Source organism: Bubalus kerabau, chromosome 1, assembly GCF_029407905.1.
Source record: "Bubalus kerabau isolate K-KA32 ecotype Philippines breed swamp buffalo chromosome 1, PCC_UOA_SB_1v2, whole genome shotgun sequence".
NCBI lineage: Eukaryota > Metazoa > Chordata > Mammalia > Artiodactyla > Bovidae > Bubalus > Bubalus kerabau.
The window spans coordinates 125,929,735-125,953,189 of NC_073624.1; the positions used below are offsets into that span (position 1 = coordinate 125,929,735).

The 23,455-nt window shown below is 70.5% G+C and overlaps 10 non-coding genes and 1 pseudogene across 10 annotated transcripts; all 11 read right to left on the reverse strand.

Annotated features, from left to right (window-relative positions):
* Positions 1-1,197: 1,197 nt before the first annotated feature.
* On the reverse strand, positions 1,198-1,316 carry LOC129642353 (5S ribosomal RNA). The gene has a single exon (XR_008709652.1). It is a non-coding gene; the product is annotated as a 5S ribosomal RNA (ribosomal RNA).
* A 1,932-nt stretch (positions 1,317-3,248) lies between these two features.
* On the reverse strand, positions 3,249-3,367 carry LOC129642364 (5S ribosomal RNA). The gene has a single exon (XR_008709664.1). It is a non-coding gene; the product is annotated as a 5S ribosomal RNA (ribosomal RNA).
* Positions 3,368-5,295: 1,928 nt separating this feature from the next.
* LOC129642375 (5S ribosomal RNA) lies at positions 5,296-5,414 on the reverse strand. Its single transcript, XR_008709675.1, has one exon. It is a non-coding gene; the product is annotated as a 5S ribosomal RNA (ribosomal RNA).
* Positions 5,415-7,346: 1,932 nt separating this feature from the next.
* On the reverse strand, positions 7,347-7,465 carry LOC129642387 (5S ribosomal RNA). The gene has a single exon (XR_008709686.1). It is a non-coding gene; the product is annotated as a 5S ribosomal RNA (ribosomal RNA).
* Positions 7,466-9,397: 1,932 nt separating this feature from the next.
* LOC129642398 (5S ribosomal RNA) lies at positions 9,398-9,516 on the reverse strand. The gene has a single exon (XR_008709695.1). It is a non-coding gene; the product is annotated as a 5S ribosomal RNA (ribosomal RNA).
* Positions 9,517-11,448: 1,932 nt separating this feature from the next.
* LOC129642405 (5S ribosomal RNA) lies at positions 11,449-11,567 on the reverse strand. Its single transcript, XR_008709696.1, has one exon. It is a non-coding gene; the product is annotated as a 5S ribosomal RNA (ribosomal RNA).
* Positions 11,568-13,495: 1,928 nt separating this feature from the next.
* LOC129642406 (5S ribosomal RNA) lies at positions 13,496-13,614 on the reverse strand. The gene has a single exon (XR_008709697.1). It is a non-coding gene; the product is annotated as a 5S ribosomal RNA (ribosomal RNA).
* Positions 13,615-15,546: 1,932 nt separating this feature from the next.
* On the reverse strand, positions 15,547-15,665 carry LOC129642407 (5S ribosomal RNA). The gene has a single exon (XR_008709698.1). It is a non-coding gene; the product is annotated as a 5S ribosomal RNA (ribosomal RNA).
* Positions 15,666-17,593: 1,928 nt separating this feature from the next.
* Positions 17,594-17,712, reverse strand: LOC129642416 (5S ribosomal RNA). Its single transcript, XR_008709705.1, has one exon. It is a non-coding gene; the product is annotated as a 5S ribosomal RNA (ribosomal RNA).
* A 1,931-nt stretch (positions 17,713-19,643) lies between these two features.
* On the reverse strand, positions 19,644-19,780 carry LOC129642394 (uncharacterized; annotated as a pseudogene).
* Positions 19,781-21,744: 1,964 nt separating this feature from the next.
* On the reverse strand, positions 21,745-21,863 carry LOC129642428 (5S ribosomal RNA). The gene has a single exon (XR_008709709.1). It is a non-coding gene; the product is annotated as a 5S ribosomal RNA (ribosomal RNA).
* Between the last annotated feature and the right edge of the window lie 1,592 nt (positions 21,864-23,455).

Consider the following 23,455-nt stretch of genomic DNA (forward strand, 5'->3'; position numbering starts at 1 on the left):
TCGCAGGCACCCACGCCACGTGAGACAGCCGGCCGGCGCAAGCGCGGCAGCCAGGGCCACAGCCATAGCACCCGTGGGAGGCCGGGGGTCAGGAGAGACAGAGACAGAAAGAGATGAAGGTTCAGAGACACACTCCCAAGGCGGCGCGAGGCAGATGCAGACAGACAGACAGACAGACACGAGCGCGCAGGCACACACGGGGAGGGAGAGACAGAGACAGGGAGACACAGAGCGACTGACAGAGAGCCGGAGAACGGGAGAAGGAAGGACAGGGGACAGGGGATGGCATCCGCTCCGAGATCGACACACTGGCACAGACCGTGGCACACCTCAGAGAGAGGCCGTGCGGAAGAAGCAGCTTCCCTAAGGGAGGGGGCGTCAGCCGTGGGCCGGCGGGCCCCGGCTGGGCGCAGTGCCCTGGGGCTGGCAATCACCCGTGGGGACCCCAAGACTTCCTCGCATCCGAGGTCTCAAAGGTCCCCTTCGGCTTGGCCACCTAAGGCGAGACCCAGCCCCCGCCCCCAGGCCAGAGGCTGAGCGCGTGAGAGCGTGTGTGTGAGTGTGTCGGTGGGCGACGGTGGGGGTCTGGTCGACTGGGGGCCGGGGGGAACCCAGAATGGAGGGGGCAGGGTGTGGCGGCCGGGGCTTTGGAAGTCTGTGTGGTCCTCTTGCTGTCTGTCTCTCTCTCCCTCTTTCTCCGTCTCCCTTACCTGTGGTCTCCGGCTCTTGACCTTTCTCGGGGGCGGGTGTGTGTGTGTGTGTGTGTGTGTGTGAGAGTGAGTGTTGTGTGTGTGTGTGAGTGAGTGCTGTGGTTGTGTGAGTGTGTTGTGCGCACGCCTGCAGGAGACCCAGAGGCTGCCTGCGAGGATGCGTCTGGTGGTGGGGCTGGGGCCGGGGCCCCGCCCGGAAGTGCCTGAGGCCTGCCAAGGGAGCCCCAGACAGAGAGCACCCCCTCCACCCCCCGCCCTCGCCGGTCCTCTGGTTTCCTGGAAGCCGAATGCGGAGGGGCTCGCGGGCCGCGCGGAGGCAACCCAGGTCTGCAGCGGGAGTCGGGGCCCCGGCCACCCACCCCGCGAGGGGCTGGAAGGCAGGCGACCGCTCTGAGCGCGGTGGGGTGCGAGGGGCCAGCGGCAGGTGGGGCTTGCGGGGGTGGGGGGCGGGCGCTAAAGGAGAGGGGAGGCCAAAAAAAAAAAAAAAAGCCTACAGCACCCGGTATTCCCAGGCGGTCTCCCATCCAAGTACTAACCAGGCCCGACCCTGCTTAGCTTCCGAGATCAGACGAGATCGGGCGCGTTCAGGGTGGTATGGCCGTAGACGGGGGCGGCTGCCGCCGGGCGCCCTAAGAGCCCTGCGCTGCGCCTGCCTTTCCCTCTGACCTGCCGCTCGGGCCAGCCGGCCGCAGCTCTCCACGGAGCGCGCGCTGCACTTGAGCTGCACGACCCGCGACCGGACTGCCCGCGGCCGTGTGGCCGGCCGACGCCGCTCCGCGCCCCGCGCACCGCCGCCCTCCGCCAGCACCCGCCCGGCCCGGCCCGGCCCGGGGGACCACAGGGCTTCCGGGACCCGGGACCCTGGACCCGGAGCAGCCGGCCCGGCATGCCTGCGGCGGGTCGGGCGTGGGCTGAGCTGGGGTGGGGTGAGGGGCGCGGTGGGGTGAGGGGCGCGGAGGTCTGGGCGCTCTCCCACCCTGGGACCCTCCAGGCCCGCCCCCGCTCGGAGGCCGCCGCGCCCCTCCGCCACCTCCCCCCCACCAAGGGCTTCGCTGCTCAGGGCCGCGTGGCCCCGGGGGCCCGCTGGGGCCCGCGGTCCTCTGAGCCTCCTGCGGGCCTGTGCGCAGCCCAGCCGTGGCCCTGAGCGCCCATCCTGCCCGGCACCTGCCCGGTGCCCAAAGCCCCCGGGAGCCACCAGCGCGGTGAACCAGAGCTCGTCAGCCCCGCCCCTTCGCCCTACCGAGGCCCCCCTTGCCCCCACGCCGCCCTCCAAGCACAGCACCTTCCTGAGGGAGCGGACGAGCGACATGCAGGCACACGGACAGACACACAGACACTCGCAGGCACCCACGCCACGTGAGACAGCCGGCCGGCGCAAGCGCGGCAGCCAGGGCCACAGCCATAGCACCCGTGGGAGGCCGGGGGTCAGGAGAGACAGAGACAGAAAGAGATGAAGGTTCAGAGACACACTCCCAAGGCGGCGCGAGGCAGATGCAGACAGACAGACAGACAGACACGAGCGCGCAGGCACACACGGGGAGGGAGAGACAGAGACAGGGAGACACAGAGCGACTGACAGAGAGCCGGAGAACGGGAGAAGGAAGGACAGGGGACAGGGGATGGCATCCGCTCCGAGATCGACACACTGGCACAGACCGTGGCACACCTCAGAGAGAGGCCGTGCGGAAGAAGCAGCTTCCCTAAGGGAGGGGGCGTCAGCCGTGGGCCGGCGGGCCCCGGCTGGGCGCAGTGCCCTGGGGCTGGCAATCACCCGTGGGGACCCCAAGACTTCCTCGCATCCGAGGTCTCAAAGGTCCCCTTCGGCTTGGCCACCTAAGGCGAGACCCAGCCCCCGCCCCCAGGCCAGAGGCTGAGCGCGTGAGAGCGTGTGTGTGAGTGTGTCGGTGGGCGACGGTGGGGGTCTGGTCGACTGGGGGCCGGGGGGAACCCAGAATGGAGGGGGCAGGGTGTGGCGGCCGGGGCTTTGGAAGTCTGTGTGGTCCTCTTGCTGTCTGTCTCTCTCTCCCTCTTTCTCCGTCTCCCTTACCTGTGGTCTCCGGCTCTTGACCTTTCTCGGGGGCGGGTGTGTGTGTGTGTGTGTGTGTGTGTGTGTGAGAGTGAGTGTTGTGTGTGTGTGTGAGTGAGTGCTGTGGTTGTGTGAGTGTGTTGTGCGCACGCCTGCAGGAGACCCAGAGGCTGCCTGCGAGGATGCGTCTGGTGGTGGGGCTGGGGCCGGGGCCCCGCCCGGAAGTGCCTGAGGCCTGCCAAGGGAGCCCCAGACAGAGAGCACCCCCTCCACCCCCCGCCCTCGCCGGTCCTCTGGTTTCCTGGAAGCCGAATGCGGAGGGGCTCGCGGGCCGCGCGGAGGCAACCCAGGTCTGCAGCGGGAGTCGGGGCCCCGGCCACCCACCCCGCGAGGGGCTGGAAGGCAGGCGACCGCTCTGAGCGCGGTGGGGTGCGAGGGGCCAGCGGCAGGTGGGGCTTGCGGGGGTGGGGGGCGGGCGCTAAAGGAGAGGGGAGGCCAAAAAAAAAAAAAAAAGCCTACAGCACCCGGTATTCCCAGGCGGTCTCCCATCCAAGTACTAACCAGGCCCGACCCTGCTTAGCTTCCGAGATCAGACGAGATCGGGCGCGTTCAGGGTGGTATGGCCGTAGACGGGGGCGGCTGCCGCCGGGCGCCCTAAGAGCCCTGCGCTGCGCCTGCCTTTCCCTCTGACCTGCCGCTCGGGCCAGCCGGCCGCAGCTCTCCACGGAGCGCGCGCTGCACTTGAGCTGCACGACCCGCGACCGGACTGCCCGCGGCCGTGTGGCCGGCCGACGCCGCTCCGCGCCCCGCGCACCGCCGCCCTCCGCCAGCACCCGCCCGGCCCGGCCCGGCCCGGGGGACCACAGGGCTTCCGGGACCCGGGACCCTGGACCCGGAGCAGCCGGCCCGGCATGCCTGCGGCGGGTCGGGCGTGGGCTGAGCTGGGGTGGGGTGAGGGGCGCGGTGGGGTGAGGGGCGCGGAGGTCTGGGCGCTCTCCCACCCTGGGACCCTCCAGGCCCGCCCCCGCTCGGAGGCCGCCGCGCCCCTCCGCCACCTCCCCCCCACCAAGGGCTTCGCTGCTCAGGGCCGCGTGGCCCCGGGGGCCCGCTGGGGCCCGCGGTCCTCTGAGCCTCCTGCGGGCCTGTGCGCAGCCCAGCCGTGGCCCTGAGCGCCCATCCTGCCCGGCACCTGCCCGGTGCCCAAAGCCCCCGGGAGCCACCAGCGCGGTGAACCAGAGCTCGTCAGCCCCGCCCCTTCGCCCTACCGAGGCCCCCCTTGCCCCCACGCCGCCCTCCAAGCACAGCACCTTCCTGAGGGAGCGGACGAGCGACATGCAGGCACACGGACAGACACACAGACACTCGCAGGCACCCACGCCACGTGAGACAGCCGGCCGGCGCAAGCGCGGCAGCCAGGGCCACAGCCATAGCACCCGTGGGAGGCCGGGGGTCAGGAGAGACAGAGACAGAAAGAGATGAAGGTTCAGAGACACACTCCCAAGGCGGCGCGAGGCAGATGCAGACAGACAGACAGACAGACACGAGCGCGCAGGCACACACGGGGAGGGAGAGACAGAGACAGGGAGACACAGAGCGACTGACAGAGAGCCGGAGAACGGGAGAAGGAAGGACAGGGGACAGGGGATGGCATCCGCTCCGAGATCGACACACTGGCACAGACCGTGGCACACCTCAGAGAGAGGCCGTGCGGAAGAAGCAGCTTCCCTAAGGGAGGGGGCGTCAGCCGTGGGCCGGCGGGCCCCGGCTGGGCGCAGTGCCCTGGGGCTGGCAATCACCCGTGGGGACCCCAAGACTTCCTCGCATCCGAGGTCTCAAAGGTCCCCTTCGGCTTGGCCACCTAAGGCGAGACCCAGCCCCCGCCCCCAGGCCAGAGGCTGAGCGCGTGAGAGCGTGTGTGTGAGTGTGTCGGTGGGCGACGGTGGGGGTCTGGTCGACTGGGGGCCGGGGGGAACCCAGAATGGAGGGGGCAGGGTGTGGCGGCCGGGGCTTTGGAAGTCTGTGTGGTCCTCTTGCTGTCTGTCTCTCTCTCCCTCTTTCTCCGTCTCCCTTACCTGTGGTCTCCGGCTCTTGACCTTTCTCGGGGGCGGGTGTGTGTGTGTGTGTGTGTGTGTGTGAGAGTGAGTGTTGTGTGTGTGTGTGAGTGAGTGCTGTGGTTGTGTGAGTGTGTTGTGCGCACGCCTGCAGGAGACCCAGAGGCTGCCTGCGAGGATGCGTCTGGTGGTGGGGCTGGGGCCGGGGCCCCGCCCGGAAGTGCCTGAGGCCTGCCAAGGGAGCCCCAGACAGAGAGCACCCCCTCCACCCCCCGCCCTCGCCGGTCCTCTGGTTTCCTGGAAGCCGAATGCGGAGGGGCTCGCGGGCCGCGCGGAGGCAACCCAGGTCTGCAGCGGGAGTCGGGGCCCCGGCCACCCACCCCGCGAGGGGCTGGAAGGCAGGCGACCGCTCTGAGCGCGGTGGGGTGCGAGGGGCCAGCGGCAGGTGGGGCTTGCGGGGGTGGGGGGCGGGCGCTAAAGGAGAGGGGAGGCCAAAAAAAAAAAAAAAAGCCTACAGCACCCGGTATTCCCAGGCGGTCTCCCATCCAAGTACTAACCAGGCCCGACCCTGCTTAGCTTCCGAGATCAGACGAGATCGGGCGCGTTCAGGGTGGTATGGCCGTAGACGGGGGCGGCTGCCGCCGGGCGCCCTAAGAGCCCTGCGCTGCGCCTGCCTTTCCCTCTGACCTGCCGCTCGGGCCAGCCGGCCGCAGCTCTCCACGGAGCGCGCGCTGCACTTGAGCTGCACGACCCGCGACCGGACTGCCCGCGGCCGTGTGGCCGGCCGACGCCGCTCCGCGCCCCGCGCACCGCCGCCCTCCGCCAGCACCCGCCCGGCCCGGCCCGGCCCGGGAGACCACAGGGCTTCCGGGACCCGGGACCCTGGACCCGGAGCAGCCGGCCCGGCATGCCTGCGGCGGGTCGGGCGTGGGCTGGGCTGGGCTGGGGTGAGGAGCGCGGTGGGGTGAGGGGCGCGGAGGTCTGGGCGCTCTCCCACCCTGGGACCCTCCAGGCCCGCCCCCGCTCGGAGGCCGCCGCGCCCCTCCGCCACCTCCCCCCCACCAAGGGCTTCGCTGCTCAGGGCCGCGTGGCCCCGGGGGCCCGCTGGGGCCCGCGGTCCTCTGAGCCTCCTGCGGGCCTGTGCGCAGCCCAGCCGTGGCCCTGAGCGCCCATCCTGCCCGGCACCTGCCCGGTGCCCAAAGCCCCCGGGAGCCACCAGCGCGGTGAACCAGAGCTCGTCAGCCCCGCCCCTTCGCCCTACCGAGGCCCCCCTTGCCCCCACGCCGCCCTCCAAGCACAGCACCTTCCTGAGGGAGCGGACGAGCGACATGCAGGCACACGGACAGACACACAGACACTCGCAGGCACCCACGCCACGTGAGACAGCCGGCCGGCGCAAGCGCGGCAGCCAGGGCCACAGCCATAGCACCCGTGGGAGGCCGGGGGTCAGGAGAGACAGAGACAGAAAGAGATGAAGGTTCAGAGACACACTCCCAAGGCGGCGCGAGGCAGATGCAGACAGACAGACAGACAGACACGAGCGCGCAGGCACACACGGGGAGGGAGAGACAGAGACAGGGAGACACAGAGCGACTGACAGAGAGCCGGAGAACGGGAGAAGGAAGGACAGGGGACAGGGGATGGCATCCGCTCCGAGATCGACACACTGGCACAGACCGTGGCACACCTCAGAGAGAGGCCGTGCGGAAGAAGCAGCTTCCCTAAGGGAGGGGGCGTCAGCCGTGGGCCGGCGGGCCCCGGCTGGGCGCAGTGCCCTGGGGCTGGCAATCACCCGTGGGGACCCCAAGACTTCCTCGCATCCGAGGTCTCAAAGGTCCCCTTCGGCTTGGCCACCTAAGGCGAGACCCAGCCCCCGCCCCCAGGCCAGAGGCTGAGCGCGTGAGAGCGTGTGTGTGAGTGTGTCGGTGGGCGACGGTGGGGGTCTGGTCGACTGGGGGCCGGGGGGAACCCAGAATGGAGGGGGCAGGGTGTGGCGGCCGGGGCTTTGGAAGTCTGTGTGGTCCTCTTGCTGTCTGTCTCTCTCTCCCTCTTTCTCCGTCTCCCTTACCTGTGGTCTCCGGCTCTTGACCTTTCTCGGGGGCGGGTGTGTGTGTGTGTGTGTGTGTGTGTGTGTGAGAGTGAGTGTTGTGTGTGTGTGTGAGTGAGTGCTGTGGTTGTGTGAGTGTGTTGTGCGCACGCCTGCAGGAGACCCAGAGGCTGCCTGCGAGGATGCGTCTGGTGGTGGGGCTGGGGCCGGGGCCCCGCCCGGAAGTGCCTGAGGCCTGCCAAGGGAGCCCCAGACAGAGAGCACCCCCTCCACCCCCCGCCCTCGCCGGTCCTCTGGTTTCCTGGAAGCCGAATGCGGAGGGGCTCGCGGGCCGCGCGGAGGCAACCCAGGTCTGCAGCGGGAGTCGGGGCCCCGGCCACCCACCCCGCGAGGGGCTGGAAGGCAGGCGACCGCTCTGAGCGCGGTGGGGTGCGAGGGGCCAGCGGCAGGTGGGGCTTGCGGGGGTGGGGGGCGGGCGCTAAAGGAGAGGGGAGGCCAAAAAAAAAAAAAAAAGCCTACAGCACCCGGTATTCCCAGGCGGTCTCCCATCCAAGTACTAACCAGGCCCGACCCTGCTTAGCTTCCGAGATCAGACGAGATCGGGCGCGTTCAGGGTGGTATGGCCGTAGACGGGGGCGGCTGCCGCCGGGCGCCCTAAGAGCCCTGCGCTGCGCCTGCCTTTCCCTCTGACCTGCCGCTCGGGCCAGCCGGCCGCAGCTCTCCACGGAGCGCGCGCTGCACTTGAGCTGCACGACCCGCGACCGGACTGCCCGCGGCCGTGTGGCCGGCCGACGCCGCTCCGCGCCCCGCGCACCGCCGCCCTCCGCCAGCACCCGCCCGGCCCGGCCCGGCCCGGGGGACCACAGGGCTTCCGGGACCCGGGACCCTGGACCCGGAGCAGCCGGCCCGGCATGCCTGCGGCGGGTCGGGCGTGGGCTGAGCTGGGGTGGGGTGAGGGGCGCGGTGGGGTGAGGGGCGCGGAGGTCTGGGCGCTCTCCCACCCTGGGACCCTCCAGGCCCGCCCCCGCTCGGAGGCCGCCGCGCCCCTCCGCCACCTCCCCCCCACCAAGGGCTTCGCTGCTCAGGGCCGCGTGGCCCCGGGGGCCCGCTGGGGCCCGCGGTCCTCTGAGCCTCCTGCGGGCCTGTGCGCAGCCCAGCCGTGGCCCTGAGCGCCCATCCTGCCCGGCACCTGCCCGGTGCCCAAAGCCCCCGGGAGCCACCAGCGCGGTGAACCAGAGCTCGTCAGCCCCGCCCCTTCGCCCTACCGAGGCCCCCCTTGCCCCCACGCCGCCCTCCAAGCACAGCACCTTCCTGAGGGAGCGGACGAGCGACATGCAGGCACACGGACAGACACACAGACACTCGCAGGCACCCACGCCACGTGAGACAGCCGGCCGGCGCAAGCGCGGCAGCCAGGGCCACAGCCATAGCACCCGTGGGAGGCCGGGGGTCAGGAGAGACAGAGACAGAAAGAGATGAAGGTTCAGAGACACACTCCCAAGGCGGCGCGAGGCAGATGCAGACAGACAGACAGACAGACACGAGCGCGCAGGCACACACGGGGAGGGAGAGACAGAGACAGGGAGACACAGAGCGACTGACAGAGAGCCGGAGAACGGGAGAAGGAAGGACAGGGGACAGGGGATGGCATCCGCTCCGAGATCGACACACTGGCACAGACCGTGGCACACCTCAGAGAGAGGCCGTGCGGAAGAAGCAGCTTCCCTAAGGGAGGGGGCGTCAGCCGTGGGCCGGCGGGCCCCGGCTGGGCGCAGTGCCCTGGGGCTGGCAATCACCCGTGGGGACCCCAAGACTTCCTCGCATCCGAGGTCTCAAAGGTCCCCTTCGGCTTGGCCACCTAAGGCGAGACCCAGCCCCCGCCCCCAGGCCAGAGGCTGAGCGCGTGAGAGCGTGTGTGTGAGTGTGTCGGTGGGCGACGGTGGGGGTCTGGTCGACTGGGGGCCGGGGGGAACCCAGAATGGAGGGGGCAGGGTGTGGCGGCCGGGGCTTTGGAAGTCTGTGTGGTCCTCTTGCTGTCTGTCTCTCTCTCCCTCTTTCTCCGTCTCCCTTACCTGTGGTCTCCGGCTCTTGACCTTTCTCGGGGGCGGGTGTGTGTGTGTGTGTGTGTGTGTGTGTGTGAGAGTGAGTGTTGTGTGTGTGTGTGAGTGAGTGCTGTGGTTGTGTGAGTGTGTTGTGCGCACGCCTGCAGGAGACCCAGAGGCTGCCTGCGAGGATGCGTCTGGTGGTGGGGCTGGGGCCGGGGCCCCGCCCGGAAGTGCCTGAGGCCTGCCAAGGGAGCCCCAGACAGAGAGCACCCCCTCCACCCCCCGCCCTCGCCGGTCCTCTGGTTTCCTGGAAGCCGAATGCGGAGGGGCTCGCGGGCCGCGCGGAGGCAACCCAGGTCTGCAGCGGGAGTCGGGGCCCCGGCCACCCACCCCGCGAGGGGCTGGAAGGCAGGCGACCGCTCTGAGCGCGGTGGGGTGCGAGGGGCCAGCGGCAGGTGGGGCTTGCGGGGGTGGGGGGCGGGCGCTAAAGGAGAGGGGAGGCCAAAAAAAAAAAAAAAAGCCTACAGCACCCGGTATTCCCAGGCGGTCTCCCATCCAAGTACTAACCAGGCCCGACCCTGCTTAGCTTCCGAGATCAGACGAGATCGGGCGCGTTCAGGGTGGTATGGCCGTAGACGGGGGCGGCTGCCGCCGGGCGCCCTAAGAGCCCTGCGCTGCGCCTGCCTTTCCCTCTGACCTGCCGCTCGGGCCAGCCGGCCGCAGCTCTCCACGGAGCGCGCGCTGCACTTGAGCTGCACGACCCGCGACCGGACTGCCCGCGGCCGTGTGGCCGGCCGACGCCGCTCCGCGCCCCGCGCACCGCCGCCCTCCGCCAGCACCCGCCCGGCCCGGCCCGGCCCGGGGGACCACAGGGCTTCCGGGACCCGGGACCCTGGACCCGGAGCAGCCGGCCCGGCATGCCTGCGGCGGGTCGGGCGTGGGCTGAGCTGGGGTGGGGTGAGGGGCGCGGTGGGGTGAGGGGCGCGGAGGTCTGGGCGCTCTCCCACCCTGGGACCCTCCAGGCCCGCCCCCGCTCGGAGGCCGCCGCGCCCCTCCGCCACCTCCCCCCCACCAAGGGCTTCGCTGCTCAGGGCCGCGTGGCCCCGGGGGCCCGCTGGGGCCCGCGGTCCTCTGAGCCTCCTGCGGGCCTGTGCGCAGCCCAGCCGTGGCCCTGAGCGCCCATCCTGCCCGGCACCTGCCCGGTGCCCAAAGCCCCCGGGAGCCACCAGCGCGGTGAACCAGAGCTCGTCAGCCCCGCCCCTTCGCCCTACCGAGGCCCCCCTTGCCCCCACGCCGCCCTCCAAGCACAGCACCTTCCTGAGGGAGCGGACGAGCGACATGCAGGCACACGGACAGACACACAGACACTCGCAGGCACCCACGCCACGTGAGACAGCCGGCCGGCGCAAGCGCGGCAGCCAGGGCCACAGCCATAGCACCCGTGGGAGGCCGGGGGTCAGGAGAGACAGAGACAGAAAGAGATGAAGGTTCAGAGACACACTCCCAAGGCGGCGCGAGGCAGATGCAGACAGACAGACAGACAGACACGAGCGCGCAGGCACACACGGGGAGGGAGAGACAGAGACAGGGAGACACAGAGCGACTGACAGAGAGCCGGAGAACGGGAGAAGGAAGGACAGGGGACAGGGGATGGCATCCGCTCCGAGATCGACACACTGGCACAGACCGTGGCACACCTCAGAGAGAGGCCGTGCGGAAGAAGCAGCTTCCCTAAGGGAGGGGGCGTCAGCCGTGGGCCGGCGGGCCCCGGCTGGGCGCAGTGCCCTGGGGCTGGCAATCACCCGTGGGGACCCCAAGACTTCCTCGCATCCGAGGTCTCAAAGGTCCCCTTCGGCTTGGCCACCTAAGGCGAGACCCAGCCCCCGCCCCCAGGCCAGAGGCTGAGCGCGTGAGAGCGTGTGTGTGAGTGTGTCGGTGGGCGACGGTGGGGGTCTGGTCGACTGGGGGCCGGGGGGAACCCAGAATGGAGGGGGCAGGGTGTGGCGGCCGGGGCTTTGGAAGTCTGTGTGGTCCTCTTGCTGTCTGTCTCTCTCTCCCTCTTTCTCCGTCTCCCTTACCTGTGGTCTCCGGCTCTTGACCTTTCTCGGGGGCGGGTGTGTGTGTGTGTGTGTGTGTGTGTGTGTGAGAGTGAGTGTTGTGTGTGTGTGTGAGTGAGTGCTGTGGTTGTGTGAGTGTGTTGTGCGCACGCCTGCAGGAGACCCAGAGGCTGCCTGCGAGGATGCGTCTGGTGGTGGGGCTGGGGCCGGGGCCCCGCCCGGAAGTGCCTGAGGCCTGCCAAGGGAGCCCCAGACAGAGAGCACCCCCTCCACCCCCCGCCCTCGCCGGTCCTCTGGTTTCCTGGAAGCCGAATGCGGAGGGGCTCGCGGGCCGCGCGGAGGCAACCCAGGTCTGCAGCGGGAGTCGGGGCCCCGGCCACCCACCCCGCGAGGGGCTGGAAGGCAGGCGACCGCTCTGAGCGCGGTGGGGTGCGAGGGGCCAGCGGCAGGTGGGGCTTGCGGGGGTGGGGGGCGGGCGCTAAAGGAGAGGGGAGGCCAAAAAAAAAAAAAAAAGCCTACAGCACCCGGTATTCCCAGGCGGTCTCCCATCCAAGTACTAACCAGGCCCGACCCTGCTTAGCTTCCGAGATCAGACGAGATCGGGCGCGTTCAGGGTGGTATGGCCGTAGACGGGGGCGGCTGCCGCCGGGCGCCCTAAGAGCCCTGCGCTGCGCCTGCCTTTCCCTCTGACCTGCCGCTCGGGCCAGCCGGCCGCAGCTCTCCACGGAGCGCGCGCTGCACTTGAGCTGCACGACCCGCGACCGGACTGCCCGCGGCCGTGTGGCCGGCCGACGCCGCTCCGCGCCCCGCGCACCGCCGCCCTCCGCCAGCACCCGCCCGGCCCGGCCCGGCCCGGGGGACCACAGGGCTTCCGGGACCCGGGACCCTGGACCCGGAGCAGCCGGCCCGGCATGCCTGCGGCGGGTCGGGCGTGGGCTGAGCTGGGGTGGGGTGAGGGGCGCGGTGGGGTGAGGGGCGCGGAGGTCTGGGCGCTCTCCCACCCTGGGACCCTCCAGGCCCGCCCCCGCTCGGAGGCCGCCGCGCCCCTCCGCCACCTCCCCCCCACCAAGGGCTTCGCTGCTCAGGGCCGCGTGGCCCCGGGGGCCCGCTGGGGCCCGCGGTCCTCTGAGCCTCCTGCGGGCCTGTGCGCAGCCCAGCCGTGGCCCTGAGCGCCCATCCTGCCCGGCACCTGCCCGGTGCCCAAAGCCCCCGGGAGCCACCAGCGCGGTGAACCAGAGCTCGTCAGCCCCGCCCCTTCGCCCTACCGAGGCCCCCCTTGCCCCCACGCCGCCCTCCAAGCACAGCACCTTCCTGAGGGAGCGGACGAGCGACATGCAGGCACACGGACAGACACACAGACACTCGCAGGCACCCACGCCACGTGAGACAGCCGGCCGGCGCAAGCGCGGCAGCCAGGGCCACAGCCATAGCACCCGTGGGAGGCCGGGGGTCAGGAGAGACAGAGACAGAAAGAGATGAAGGTTCAGAGACACACTCCCAAGGCGGCGCGAGGCAGATGCAGACAGACAGACAGACAGACACGAGCGCGCAGGCACACACGGGGAGGGAGAGACAGAGACAGGGAGACACAGAGCGACTGACAGAGAGCCGGAGAACGGGAGAAGGAAGGACAGGGGACAGGGGATGGCATCCGCTCCGAGATCGACACACTGGCACAGACCGTGGCACACCTCAGAGAGAGGCCGTGCGGAAGAAGCAGCTTCCCTAAGGGAGGGGGCGTCAGCCGTGGGCCGGCGGGCCCCGGCTGGGCGCAGTGCCCTGGGGCTGGCAATCACCCGTGGGGACCCCAAGACTTCCTCGCATCCGAGGTCTCAAAGGTCCCCTTCGGCTTGGCCACCTAAGGCGAGACCCAGCCCCCGCCCCCAGGCCAGAGGCTGAGCGCGTGAGAGCGTGTGTGTGAGTGTGTCGGTGGGCGACGGTGGGGGTCTGGTCGACTGGGGGCCGGGGGGAACCCAGAATGGAGGGGGCAGGGTGTGGCGGCCGGGGCTTTGGAAGTCTGTGTGGTCCTCTTGCTGTCTGTCTCTCTCTCCCTCTTTCTCCGTCTCCCTTACCTGTGGTCTCCGGCTCTTGACCTTTCTCGGGGGCGGGTGTGTGTGTGTGTGTGTGTGTGTGTGAGAGTGAGTGTTGTGTGTGTGTGTGAGTGAGTGCTGTGGTTGTGTGAGTGTGTTGTGCGCACGCCTGCAGGAGACCCAGAGGCTGCCTGCGAGGATGCGTCTGGTGGTGGGGCTGGGGCCGGGGCCCCGCCCGGAAGTGCCTGAGGCCTGCCAAGGGAGCCCCAGACAGAGAGCACCCCCTCCACCCCCCGCCCTCGCCGGTCCTCTGGTTTCCTGGAAGCCGAATGCGGAGGGGCTCGCGGGCCGCGCGGAGGCAACCCAGGTCTGCAGCGGGAGTCGGGGCCCCGGCCACCCACCCCGCGAGGGGCTGGAAGGCAGGCGACCGCTCTGAGCGCGGTGGGGTGCGAGGGGCCAGCGGCAGGTGGGGCTTGCGGGGGTGGGGGGCGGGCGCTAAAGGAGAGGGGAGGCCAAAAAAAAAAAAAAAAGCCTACAGCACCCGGTATTCCCAGGCGGTCTCCCATCCAAGTACTAACCAGGCCCGACCCTGCTTAGCTTCCGAGATCAGACGAGATCGGGCGCGTTCAGGGTGGTATGGCCGTAGACGGGGGCGGCTGCCGCCGGGCGCCCTAAGAGCCCTGCGCTGCGCCTGCCTTTCCCTCTGACCTGCCGCTCGGGCCAGCCGGCCGCAGCTCTCCACGGAGCGCGCGCTGCACTTGAGCTGCACGACCCGCGACCGGACTGCCCGCGGCCGTGTGGCCGGCCGACGCCGCTCCGCGCCCCGCGCACCGCCGCCCTCCGCCAGCACCCGCCCGGCCCGGCCCGGCCCGGGGGACCACAGGGCTTCCGGGACCCGGGACCCTGGACCCGGAGCAGCCGGCCCGGCATGCCTGCGGCGGGTCGGGCGTGGGCTGAGCTGGGGTGGGGTGAGGGGCGCGGTGGGGTGAGGGGCGCGGAGGTCTGGGCGCTCTCCCACCCTGGGACCCTCCAGGCCCGCCCCCGCTCGGAGGCCGCCGCGCCCCTCCGCCACCTCCCCCCCACCAAGGGCTTCGCTGCTCAGGGCCGCGTGGCCCCGGGGGCCCGCTGGGGCCCGCGGTCCTCTGAGCCTCCTGCGGGCCTGTGCGCAGCCCAGCCGTGGCCCTGAGCGCCCATCCTGCCCGGCACCTGCCCGGTGCCCAAAGCCCCCGGGAGCCACCAGCGCGGTGAACCAGAGCTCGTCAGCCCCGCCCCTTCGCCCTACCGAGGCCCCCCTTGCCCCCACGCCGCCCTCCAAGCACAGCACCTTCCTGAGGGAGCGGACGAGCGACATGCAGGCACACGGACAGACACACAGACACTCGCAGGCACCCACGCCACGTGAGACAGCCGGCCGGCGCAAGCGCGGCAGCCAGGGCCACAGCCATAGCACCCGTGGGAGGCCGGGGGTCAGGAGAGACAGAGACAGAAAGAGATGAAGGTTCAGAGACACACTCCCAAGGCGGCGCGAGGCAGATGCAGACAGACAGACAGACAGACACGAGCGCGCAGGCACACACGGGGAGGGAGAGACAGAGACAGGGAGACACAGAGCGACTGACAGAGAGCCGGAGAACGGGAGAAGGAAGGACAGGGGACAGGGGATGGCATCCGCTCCGAGATCGACACACTGGCACAGACCGTGGCACACCTCAGAGAGAGGCCGTGCGGAAGAAGCAGCTTCCCTAAGGGAGGGGGCGTCAGCCGTGGGCCGGCGGGCCCCGGCTGGGCGCAGTGCCCTGGGGCTGGCAATCACCCGTGGGGACCCCAAGACTTCCTCGCATCCGAGGTCTCAAAGGTCCCCTTCGGCTTGGCCACCTAAGGCGAGACCCAGCCCCCGCCCCCAGGCCAGAGGCTGAGCGCGTGAGAGCGTGTGTGTGAGTGTGTCGGTGGGCGACGGTGGGGGTCTGGTCGACTGGGGGCCGGGGGGAACCCAGAATGGAGGGGGCAGGGTGTGGCGGCCGGGGCTTTGGAAGTCTGTGTGGTCCTCTTGCTGTCTGTCTCTCTCTCCCTCTTTCTCCGTCTCCCTTACCTGTGGTCTCCGGCTCTTGACCTTTCTCGGGGGCGGGTGTGTGTGTGTGTGTGTGTGTGTGTGTGTGAGAGTGAGTGTTGTGTGTGTGTGTGAGTGAGTGCTGTGGTTGTGTGAGTGTGTTGTGCGCACGCCTGCAGGAGACCCAGAGGCTGCCTGCGAGGATGCGTCTGGTGGTGGGGCTGGGGCCGGGGCCCCGCCCGGAAGTGCCTGAGGCCTGCCAAGGGAGCCCCAGACAGAGAGCACCCCCTCCACCCCCCGCCCTCGCCGGTCCTCTGGTTTCCTGGAAGCCGAATGCGGAGGGGCTCGCGGGCCGCGCGGAGGCAACCCAGGTCTGCAGCGGGAGTCGGGGCCCCGGCCACCCACCCCGCGAGGGGCTGGAAGGCAGGCGACCGCTCTGAGCGCGGTGGGGTGCGAGGGGCCAGCGGCAGGTGGGGCTTGCGGGGGTGGGGGGCGGGCGCTAAAGGAGAGGGGAGGCCAAAAAAAAAAAAAAAAGCCTACAGCACCCGGTATTCCCAGGCGGTCTCCCATCCAAGTACTAACCAGGCCCGACCCTGCTTAGCTTCCGAGATCAGACGAGATCGGGCGCGTTCAGGGTGGTATGGCCGTAGACGGGGGCGGCTGCCGCCGGGCGCCCTAAGAGCCCTGCGCTGCGCCTGCCTTTCCCTCTGACCTGCCGCTCGGGCCAGCCGGCCGCAGCTCTCCACGGAGCGCGCGCTGCACTTGAGCTGCACGACCCGCGACCGGACTGCCCGCGGCCGTGTGGCCGGCCGACGCCGCTCCGCGCCCCGCGCACCGCCGCCCTCCGCCAGCACCCGCCCGGCCCGGCCCGGCCCGGGGGACCACAGGGCTTCCGGGACCCGGGACCCTGGACCCGGAGCAGCCGGCCCGGCATGCCTGCGGCGGGTCGGGCGTGGGCTGAGCTGGGGTGGGGTGAGGGGCGCGGTGGGGTGAGGGGCGCGGAGGTCTGGGCGCTCTCCCACCCTGGGACCCTCCAGGCCCGCCCCCGCTCGGAGGCCGCCGCGCCCCTCCGCCACCTCCCCCCCACCAAGGGCTTCGCTGCTCAGGGCCGCGTGGCCCCGGGGGCCCGCTGGGGCCCGCGGTCCTCTGAGCCTCCTGCGGGCCTGTGCGCAGCCCAGCCGTGGCCCTGAGCGCCCATCCTGCCCGGCACCTGCCCGGTGCCCAAAGCCCCCGGGAGCCACCAGCGCGGTGAACCAGAGCTCGTCAGCCCCGCCCCTTCGCCCTACCGAGGCCCCCCTTGCCCCCACGCCGCCCTCCAAGCACAGCACCTTCCTGAGGGAGCGGACGAGCGACATGCAGGCACACGGACAGACACACAGACACTCGCAGGCACCCACGCCACGTGAGACAGCCGGCCGGCGCAAGCGCGGCAGCCAGGGCCACAGCCATAGCACCCGTGGGAGGCCGGGGGTCAGGAGAGACAGAGACAGAAAGAGATGAAGGTTCAGAGACACACTCCCAAGGCGGCGCGAGGCAGATGCAGACAGACAGACAGACAGACACGAGCGCGCAGGCACACACGGGGAGGGAGAGACAGAGACAGGGAGACACAGAGCGACTGACAGAGAGCCGGAGAACGGGAGAAGGAAGGACAGGGGACAGGGGATGGCATCCGCTCCGAGATCGACACACTGGCACAGACCGTGGCACACCTCAGAGAGAGGCCGTGCGGAAGAAGCAGCTTCCCTAAGGGAGGGGGCGTCAGCCGTGGGCCGGCGGGCCCCGGCTGGGCGCAGTGCCCTGGGGCTGGCAATCACCCGTGGGGACCCCAAGACTTCCTCGCATCCGAGGTCTCAAAGGTCCCCTTCGGCTTGGCCACCTAAGGCGAGACCCAGCCCCCGCCCCCAGGCCAGAGGCTGAGCGCGTGAGAGCGTGTGTGTGAGTGTGTCGGTGGGCGACGGTGGGGGTCTGGTCGACTGGGGGCCGGGGGGAACCCAGAATGGAGGGGGCAGGGTGTGGCGGCCGGGGCTTTGGAAGTCTGTGTGGTCCTCTTGCTGTCTGTCTCTCTCTCCCTCTTTCTCCGTCTCCCTTACCTGTGGTCTCCGGCTCTTGACCTTTCTCGGGGGCGGGTGTGTGTGTGTGTGTGTGTGTGTGTGAGAGTGAGTGTTGTGTGTGTGTGTGAGTGAGTGCTGTGGTTGTGTGAGTGTGTTGTGCGCACGCCTGCAGGAGACCCAGAGGCTGCCTGCGAGGATGCGTCTGGTGGTGGGGCTGGGGCCGGGGCCCCGCCCGGAAGTGCCTGAGGCCTGCCAAGGGAGCCCCAGACAGAGAGCACCCCCTCCACCCCCCGCCCTCGCCGGTCCTCTGGTTTCCTGGAAGCCGAATGCGGAGGGGCTCGCGGGCCGCGCGGAGGCAACCCAGGTCTGCAGCGGGAGTCGGGGCCCCGGCCACCCACCCCGCGAGGGGCTGGAAGGCAGGCGACCGCTCTGAGCGCGGTGGGGTGCGAGGGGCCAGCGGCAGGTGGGGCTTGCGGGGGTGGGGGGCGGGCGCTAAAGGAGAGGGGAGGCCAAAAAAAAAAAAAAAAGCCTACAGCACCCGGTATTCCCAGGCGGTCTCCCATCCAAGTACTAACCAGGCCCGACCCTGCTTAGCTTCCGAGATCAGACGAGATCGGGCGCGTTCAGGGTGGTATGGCCGTAGACGGGGGCGGCTGCCGCCGGGCGCCCTAAGAGCCCTGCGCTGCGCCTGCCTTTCCCTCTGACCTGCCGCTCGGGCCAGCCGGCCGCAGCTCTCCACGGAGCGCGCGCTGCACTTGAGCTGCACGACCCGCGACCGGACTGCCCGCGGCCGTGTGGCCGGCCGACGCCGCTCCGCGCCCCGCGCACCGCCGCCCTCCGCCAGCACCCGCCCGGCCCGGCCCGGCCCGGGAGACCACAGGGCTTCCGGGACCCGGGACCCTGGACCCGGAGCAGCCGGCCCGGCATGCCTGCGGCGGGTCGGGCGTGGGCTGGGCTGGGCTGGGGTGAGGAGCGCGGTGGGGTGAGGGGCGCGGAGGTCTGGGCGCTCTCCCACCCTGGGACCCTCCAGGCCCGCCCCCGCTCGGAGGCCGCCGCGCCCCTCCGCCACCTCCCCCCCACCAAGGGCTTCGCTGCTCAGGGCCGCGTGGCCCCGGGGGCCCGCTGGGGCCCGCGGTCCTCTGAGCCTCCTGCGGGCCTGTGCGCAGCCCAGCCGTGGCCCTGAGCGCCCATCCTGCCCGGCACCTGCCCGGTGCCCAAAGCCCCCGGGAGCCACCAGCGCGGTGAACCAGAGCTCGTCAGCCCCGCCCCTTCGCCCTACCGAGGCCCCCCTTGCCCCCACGCCGCCCTCCAAGCACAGCACCTTCCTGAGGGAGCGGACGAGCGACATGCAGGCACACGGACAGACACACAGACACTCGCAGGCACCCACGCCACGTGAGACAGCCGGCCGGCGCAAGCGCGGCAGCCAGGGCCACAGCCATAGCACCCGTGGGAGGCCGGGGGTCAGGAGAGACAGAGACAGAAAGAGATGAAGGTTCAGAGACACACTCCCAAGGCGGCGCGAGGCAGATGCAGACAGACAGACAGACAGACACGAGCGCGCAGGCACACACGGGGAGGGAGAGACAGAGACAGGGAGACACAGAGCGACTGACAGAGAGCCGGAGAACGGGAGAAGGAAGGACAGGGGACAGGGGATGGCATCCGCTCCGAGATCGACACACTGGCACAGACCGTGGCACACCTCAGAGAGAGGCCGTGCGGAAGAAGCAGCTTCCCTAAGGGAGGGGGCGTCAGCCGTGGGCCGGCGGGCCCCGGCTGGGCGCAGTGCCCTGGGGCTGGCAATCACCCGTGGGGACCCCAAGACTTCCTCGCATCCGAGGTCTCAAAGGTCCCCTTCGGCTTGGCCACCTAAGGCGAGACCCAGCCCCCGCCCCCAGGCCAGAGGCTGAGCGCGTGAGAGCGTGTGTGTGAGTGTGTCGGTGGGCGACGGTGGGGGTCTGGTCGACTGGGGGCCGGGGGGAACCCAGAATGGAGGGGGCAGGGTGTGGCGGCCGGGGCTTTGGAAGTCTGTGTGGTCCTCTTGCTGTCTGTCTCTCTCTCCCTCTTTCTCCGTCTCCCTTACCTGTGGTCTCCGGCTCTTGACCTTTCTCGGGGGCGGGTGTGTGTGTGTGTGTGTGTGTGTGTGTGTGAGAGTGAGTGTTGTGTGTGTGTGTGAGTGAGTGCTGTGGTTGTGTGAGTGTGTTGTGCGCACGCCTGCAGGAGACCCAGAGGCTGCCTGCGAGGATGCGTCTGGTGGTGGGGCTGGGGCCGGGGCCCCGCCCGGAAGTGCCTGAGGCCTGCCAAGGGAGCCCCAGACAGAGAGCACCCCCTCCACCCCCCGCCCTCGCCGGTCCTCTGGTTTCCTGGAAGCCGAATGCGGAGGGGCTCGCGGGCCGCGCGGAGGCAACCCAGGTCTGCAGCGGGAGTCGGGGCCCCGGCCACCCACCCCGCGAGGGGCTGGAAGGCAGGCGACCGCTCTGAGCGCGGTGGGGTGCGAGGGGCCAGCGGCAGGTGGGGCTTGCGGGGGTGGGGGGCGGGCGCTAAAGGAGAGGGGAGGCCAAAAAAAAAAAAAAAGCCTACAGCACCCGGTATTCCCAGGCGGTCTCCCATCCAAGTGCGGTCTCCCATCCAAGTACTAACCAGGCCCGACCCTGCTTAGCTTCCGAGATCAGACGAGATCGGGCGCGTTCAGGGTGGTATGGCCGTAGACGGGGGCGGCTGCCGCCGGGCGCCCTAAGAGCCCTGCGCTGCGCCTGCCTTTCCCTCTGACCTGCCGCTCGGGCCAGCCGGCCGCAGCTCTCCACGGAGCGCGCGCTGCACTTGAGCTGCACGACCCGCGACCGGACTGCCCGCGGCCGTGTGGCCGGCCGACGCCGCTCCGCGCCCCGCACAGAGACCCCCCCGCCCCGGCCAGCACCCGCCCGGCCCGGCCCGGCCCGGGGGACCACAGGGCTTCCGGGACCCGGGACCCTGGACCCGCAGCAGCCGGCCCGGCATGCCTGCGGCGGGTCGGGCGTGGGCTGGGCTGGGCTGGGCTGGGGTGGGGTGAGGGGCGCGGTGGGGTGAGGGGCGCGGAGGTCTGGGCGCTCTCCCACCCTGGGACCCTCCAGGCCCGCCCCCGCTCGGAGGCCGCCGCGCCCCTCCGCCACCTCCCCCCCACCAAGGGCTTCGCTGCTCAGGGCCGCGTGGCCCCGGGGGCCCGCTGGGGCCCGCGGTCCTCTGAGCCTCCTGCGGGCCTGTGCGCAGCCCAGCCGTGGCCCTGAGCGCCCATCCTGCCCGGCACCTGCCCGGTGCCCAAAGCCCCCGGGAGCCACCAGCGCGGTGAACCAGAGCTCGTCAGCCCCGCCCCTTCGCCCTACCGAGGCCCCCCTTGCCCCCACGCCGCCCTCCAAGCACAGCACCTTCCTGAGGGAGCGGACGAGCGACATGCAGGCACACGGACAGACACACAGACACTCGCAGGCACCCACGCCACGTGAGACAGCCGGCCGGCGCAAGCGCGGCAGCCAGGGCCACAGCCATAGCACCCGTGGGAGGCCGGGGGTCAGGAGAGACAGAGACAGAAAGAGATGAAGGTTCAGAGACACACTCCCAAGGCGGCGCGAGGCAGATGCAGACAGACAGACAGACAGACACGAGCGCGCAGGCACACACGGGGAGGGAGAGACAGAGACAGGGAGACACAGAGCGACTGACAGAGAGCCGGAGAACGGGAGAAGGAAGGACAGGGGACAGGGGATGGCATCCGCTCCGAGATCGACACACTGGCACAGACCGTGGCACACCTCAGAGAGAGGCCGTGCGGAAGAAGCAGCTTCCCTAAGGGAGGGGGCGTCAGCCGTGGGCCGGCGGGCCCCGGCTGGGCGCAGTGCCCTGGGGCTGGCAATCACCCGTGGGGACCCCAAGACTTCCTCGCATCCGAGGTCTCAAAGGTCCCCTTCGGCTTGGCCACCTAAGGCGAGACCCAGCCCCCGCCCCCAGGCCAGAGGCTGAGCGCGTGAGAGCGTGTGTGTGAGTGTGTCGGTGGGCGACGGTGGGGGTCTGGTCGACTGGGGGCCGGGGGGAACCCAGAATGGAGGGGGCAGGGTGTGGCGGCCGGGGCTTTGGAAGTCTGTGTGGTCCTCTTGCTGTCTGTCTCTCTCTCCCTCTTTCTCCGTCTCCCTTACCTGTGGTCTCCGGCTCTTGACCTTTCTCGGGGGCGGGTGTGTGTGTGTGTGTGTGTGTGTGTGTGTGAGAGTGAGTGTTGTGTGTGTGTGTGAGTGAGTGCTGTGGTTGTGTGAGTGTGTTGTGCGCACGCCTGCAGGAGACCCAGAGGCTGCCTGCGAGGATGCGTCTGGTGGTGGGGCTGGGGCCGGGGCCGGGGCCGGGGCCGGGGCCCCGCCCGGAAGTGCCTGAGGCCTGCCAAGGGAGCCCCAGACAGAGAGCACCCCCTCCACCCCCCGCCCTCGCCGGTCCTCTGGTTTCCTGGAAGCCGAATGCGGAGGGGCTCGCGGGCCGCGCGGAGGCAACCCAGGTCTGCAGCGGGAGTCGGGGCCCCGGCCACCCACCCCGCGAGGGGCTGGAAGGCAGGCGACCGCTCTGAGCGCGGTGGGGTGCGAGGGGCCAGCGGCAGGTGGGGCTTGCGGGGGTGGGGGGCGGGCGCTAAAGGAGAGGGGAGGCCAAAAAAAAAAAAAAAGCCTACAGCACCCGGTATTCCCAGGCGGTCTCCCATCCAAGTACTAACCAGGCCCGACCCTGCTTAGCTTCCGAGATCAGACGAGATCGGGCGCGTTCAGGGTGGTATGGCCGTAGACGGGGGCGGCTGCCGCCGGGCGCCCTAAGAGCCCTGCGCTGCGCCTGCCTTTCCCTCTGACCTGCCGCTCGGGCCAGCCGGCCGCAGCTCTCCACGGAGCGCGCGCTGCACTTGAGCTGCACGACCCGCGACCGGACTGCCCGCGGCCGTGTGGCCGGCCGACGCCGCTCCGCGCCCCGCACAGAGACCCCCCCGCCCCGGCCAGCACCCGCCCGGCCCGGCCCGGCCCGGGGGACCACAGGGCTTCCGGGACCCGGGACCCTGGACCCGCAGCAGCCGGCCCGGCATGCCTGCGGCGGGTCGGGCGTGGGCTGGGCTGGGCTGGGCTGGGGTGGGGTGAGGGGCGCGGTGGGGTGAGGGGCGCGGAGGTCTGGGCGCTCTCCCACCCTGGGACCCTCCAGGCCCGCCCCCGCTCGGAGGCCGCCGCGCCCCTCCGCCACCTCCCCCCCACCAAGGGCTTCGCTGCTCAGGGCCGCGTGGCCCCGGGGGCCCGCTGGGGCCCGCGGTCCTCTGAGCCTCCTGCGGGCCTGTGCGCAGCCCAGCCGTGGCCCTGAGCGCCCATCCTGCCCGGCACCTGCCCGGTGCCCAAAGCCCCCGGGAGCCACCAGCGCGGTGAACCAGAGCTCGTCAGCCCCGCCCCTTCGCCCTACCGAGGCCCCCCTTGCCCCCACGCCGCCCTCCAAGCACAGCACCTTCCTGAGGGAGCGGACGAGCGACATGCAGGCACACGGACAGACACACAGACACTCGCAGGCACCCACGCCACGTGAGACAGCCGGCCGGCGCAAGCGCGGCAGCCAGGGCCACAGCCATAGCACCCGTGGGAGGCCGGGGGTCAGGAGAGACAGAGACAGAAAGAGATGAAGGTTCAGAGACACACTCCCAAGGCGGCGCGAGGCAGATGCAGACAGACAGACAGACAGACACGAGCGCGCAGGCACACACGGGGAGGGAGAGACAGAGACAGGGAGACACAGAGCGACTGACAGAGAGCCGGAGAACGGGAGAAGGAAGGACAGGGGACAGGGGATGGCATCCGCTCCGAGATCGACACACTGGCACAGACCGTGGCACACCTCAGAGAGAGGCCGTGCGGAAGAAGCAGCTTCCCTAAGGGAGGGGGCGTCAGCCGTGGGCCGGCGGGCCCCGGCTGGGCGCAGTGCCCTGGGGCTGGCAATCACCCGTGGGGACCCCAAGACTTCCTCGCATCCGAGGTCTCAAAGGTCCCCTTCGGCTTGGCCACCTAAGGCGAGACCCAGCCCCCGCCCCCAGGCCAGAGGCTGAGCGCGTGAGAGCGTGTGTGTGAGTGTGTCGGTGGGCGACGGTGGGGGTCTGGTCGACTGGGGGCCGGGGGGAACCCAGAATGGAGGGGGCAGGGTGTGGCGGCCGGGGCTTTGGAAGTCTGTGTGGTCCTCTTGCTGTCTGTCTCTCTCTCCCTCTTTCTCCGTCTCCCTTACCTGTGGTCTCCGGCTCTTGACCTTTCTCGGGGGCGGGTGTGTGTGTGTGTGTGTGTGTGTGTGTGAGAGTGAGTGTTGTGTGTGTGTGTGAGTGAGTGCTGTGGTTGTGTGAGTGTGTTGTGCGCACGCCTGCAGG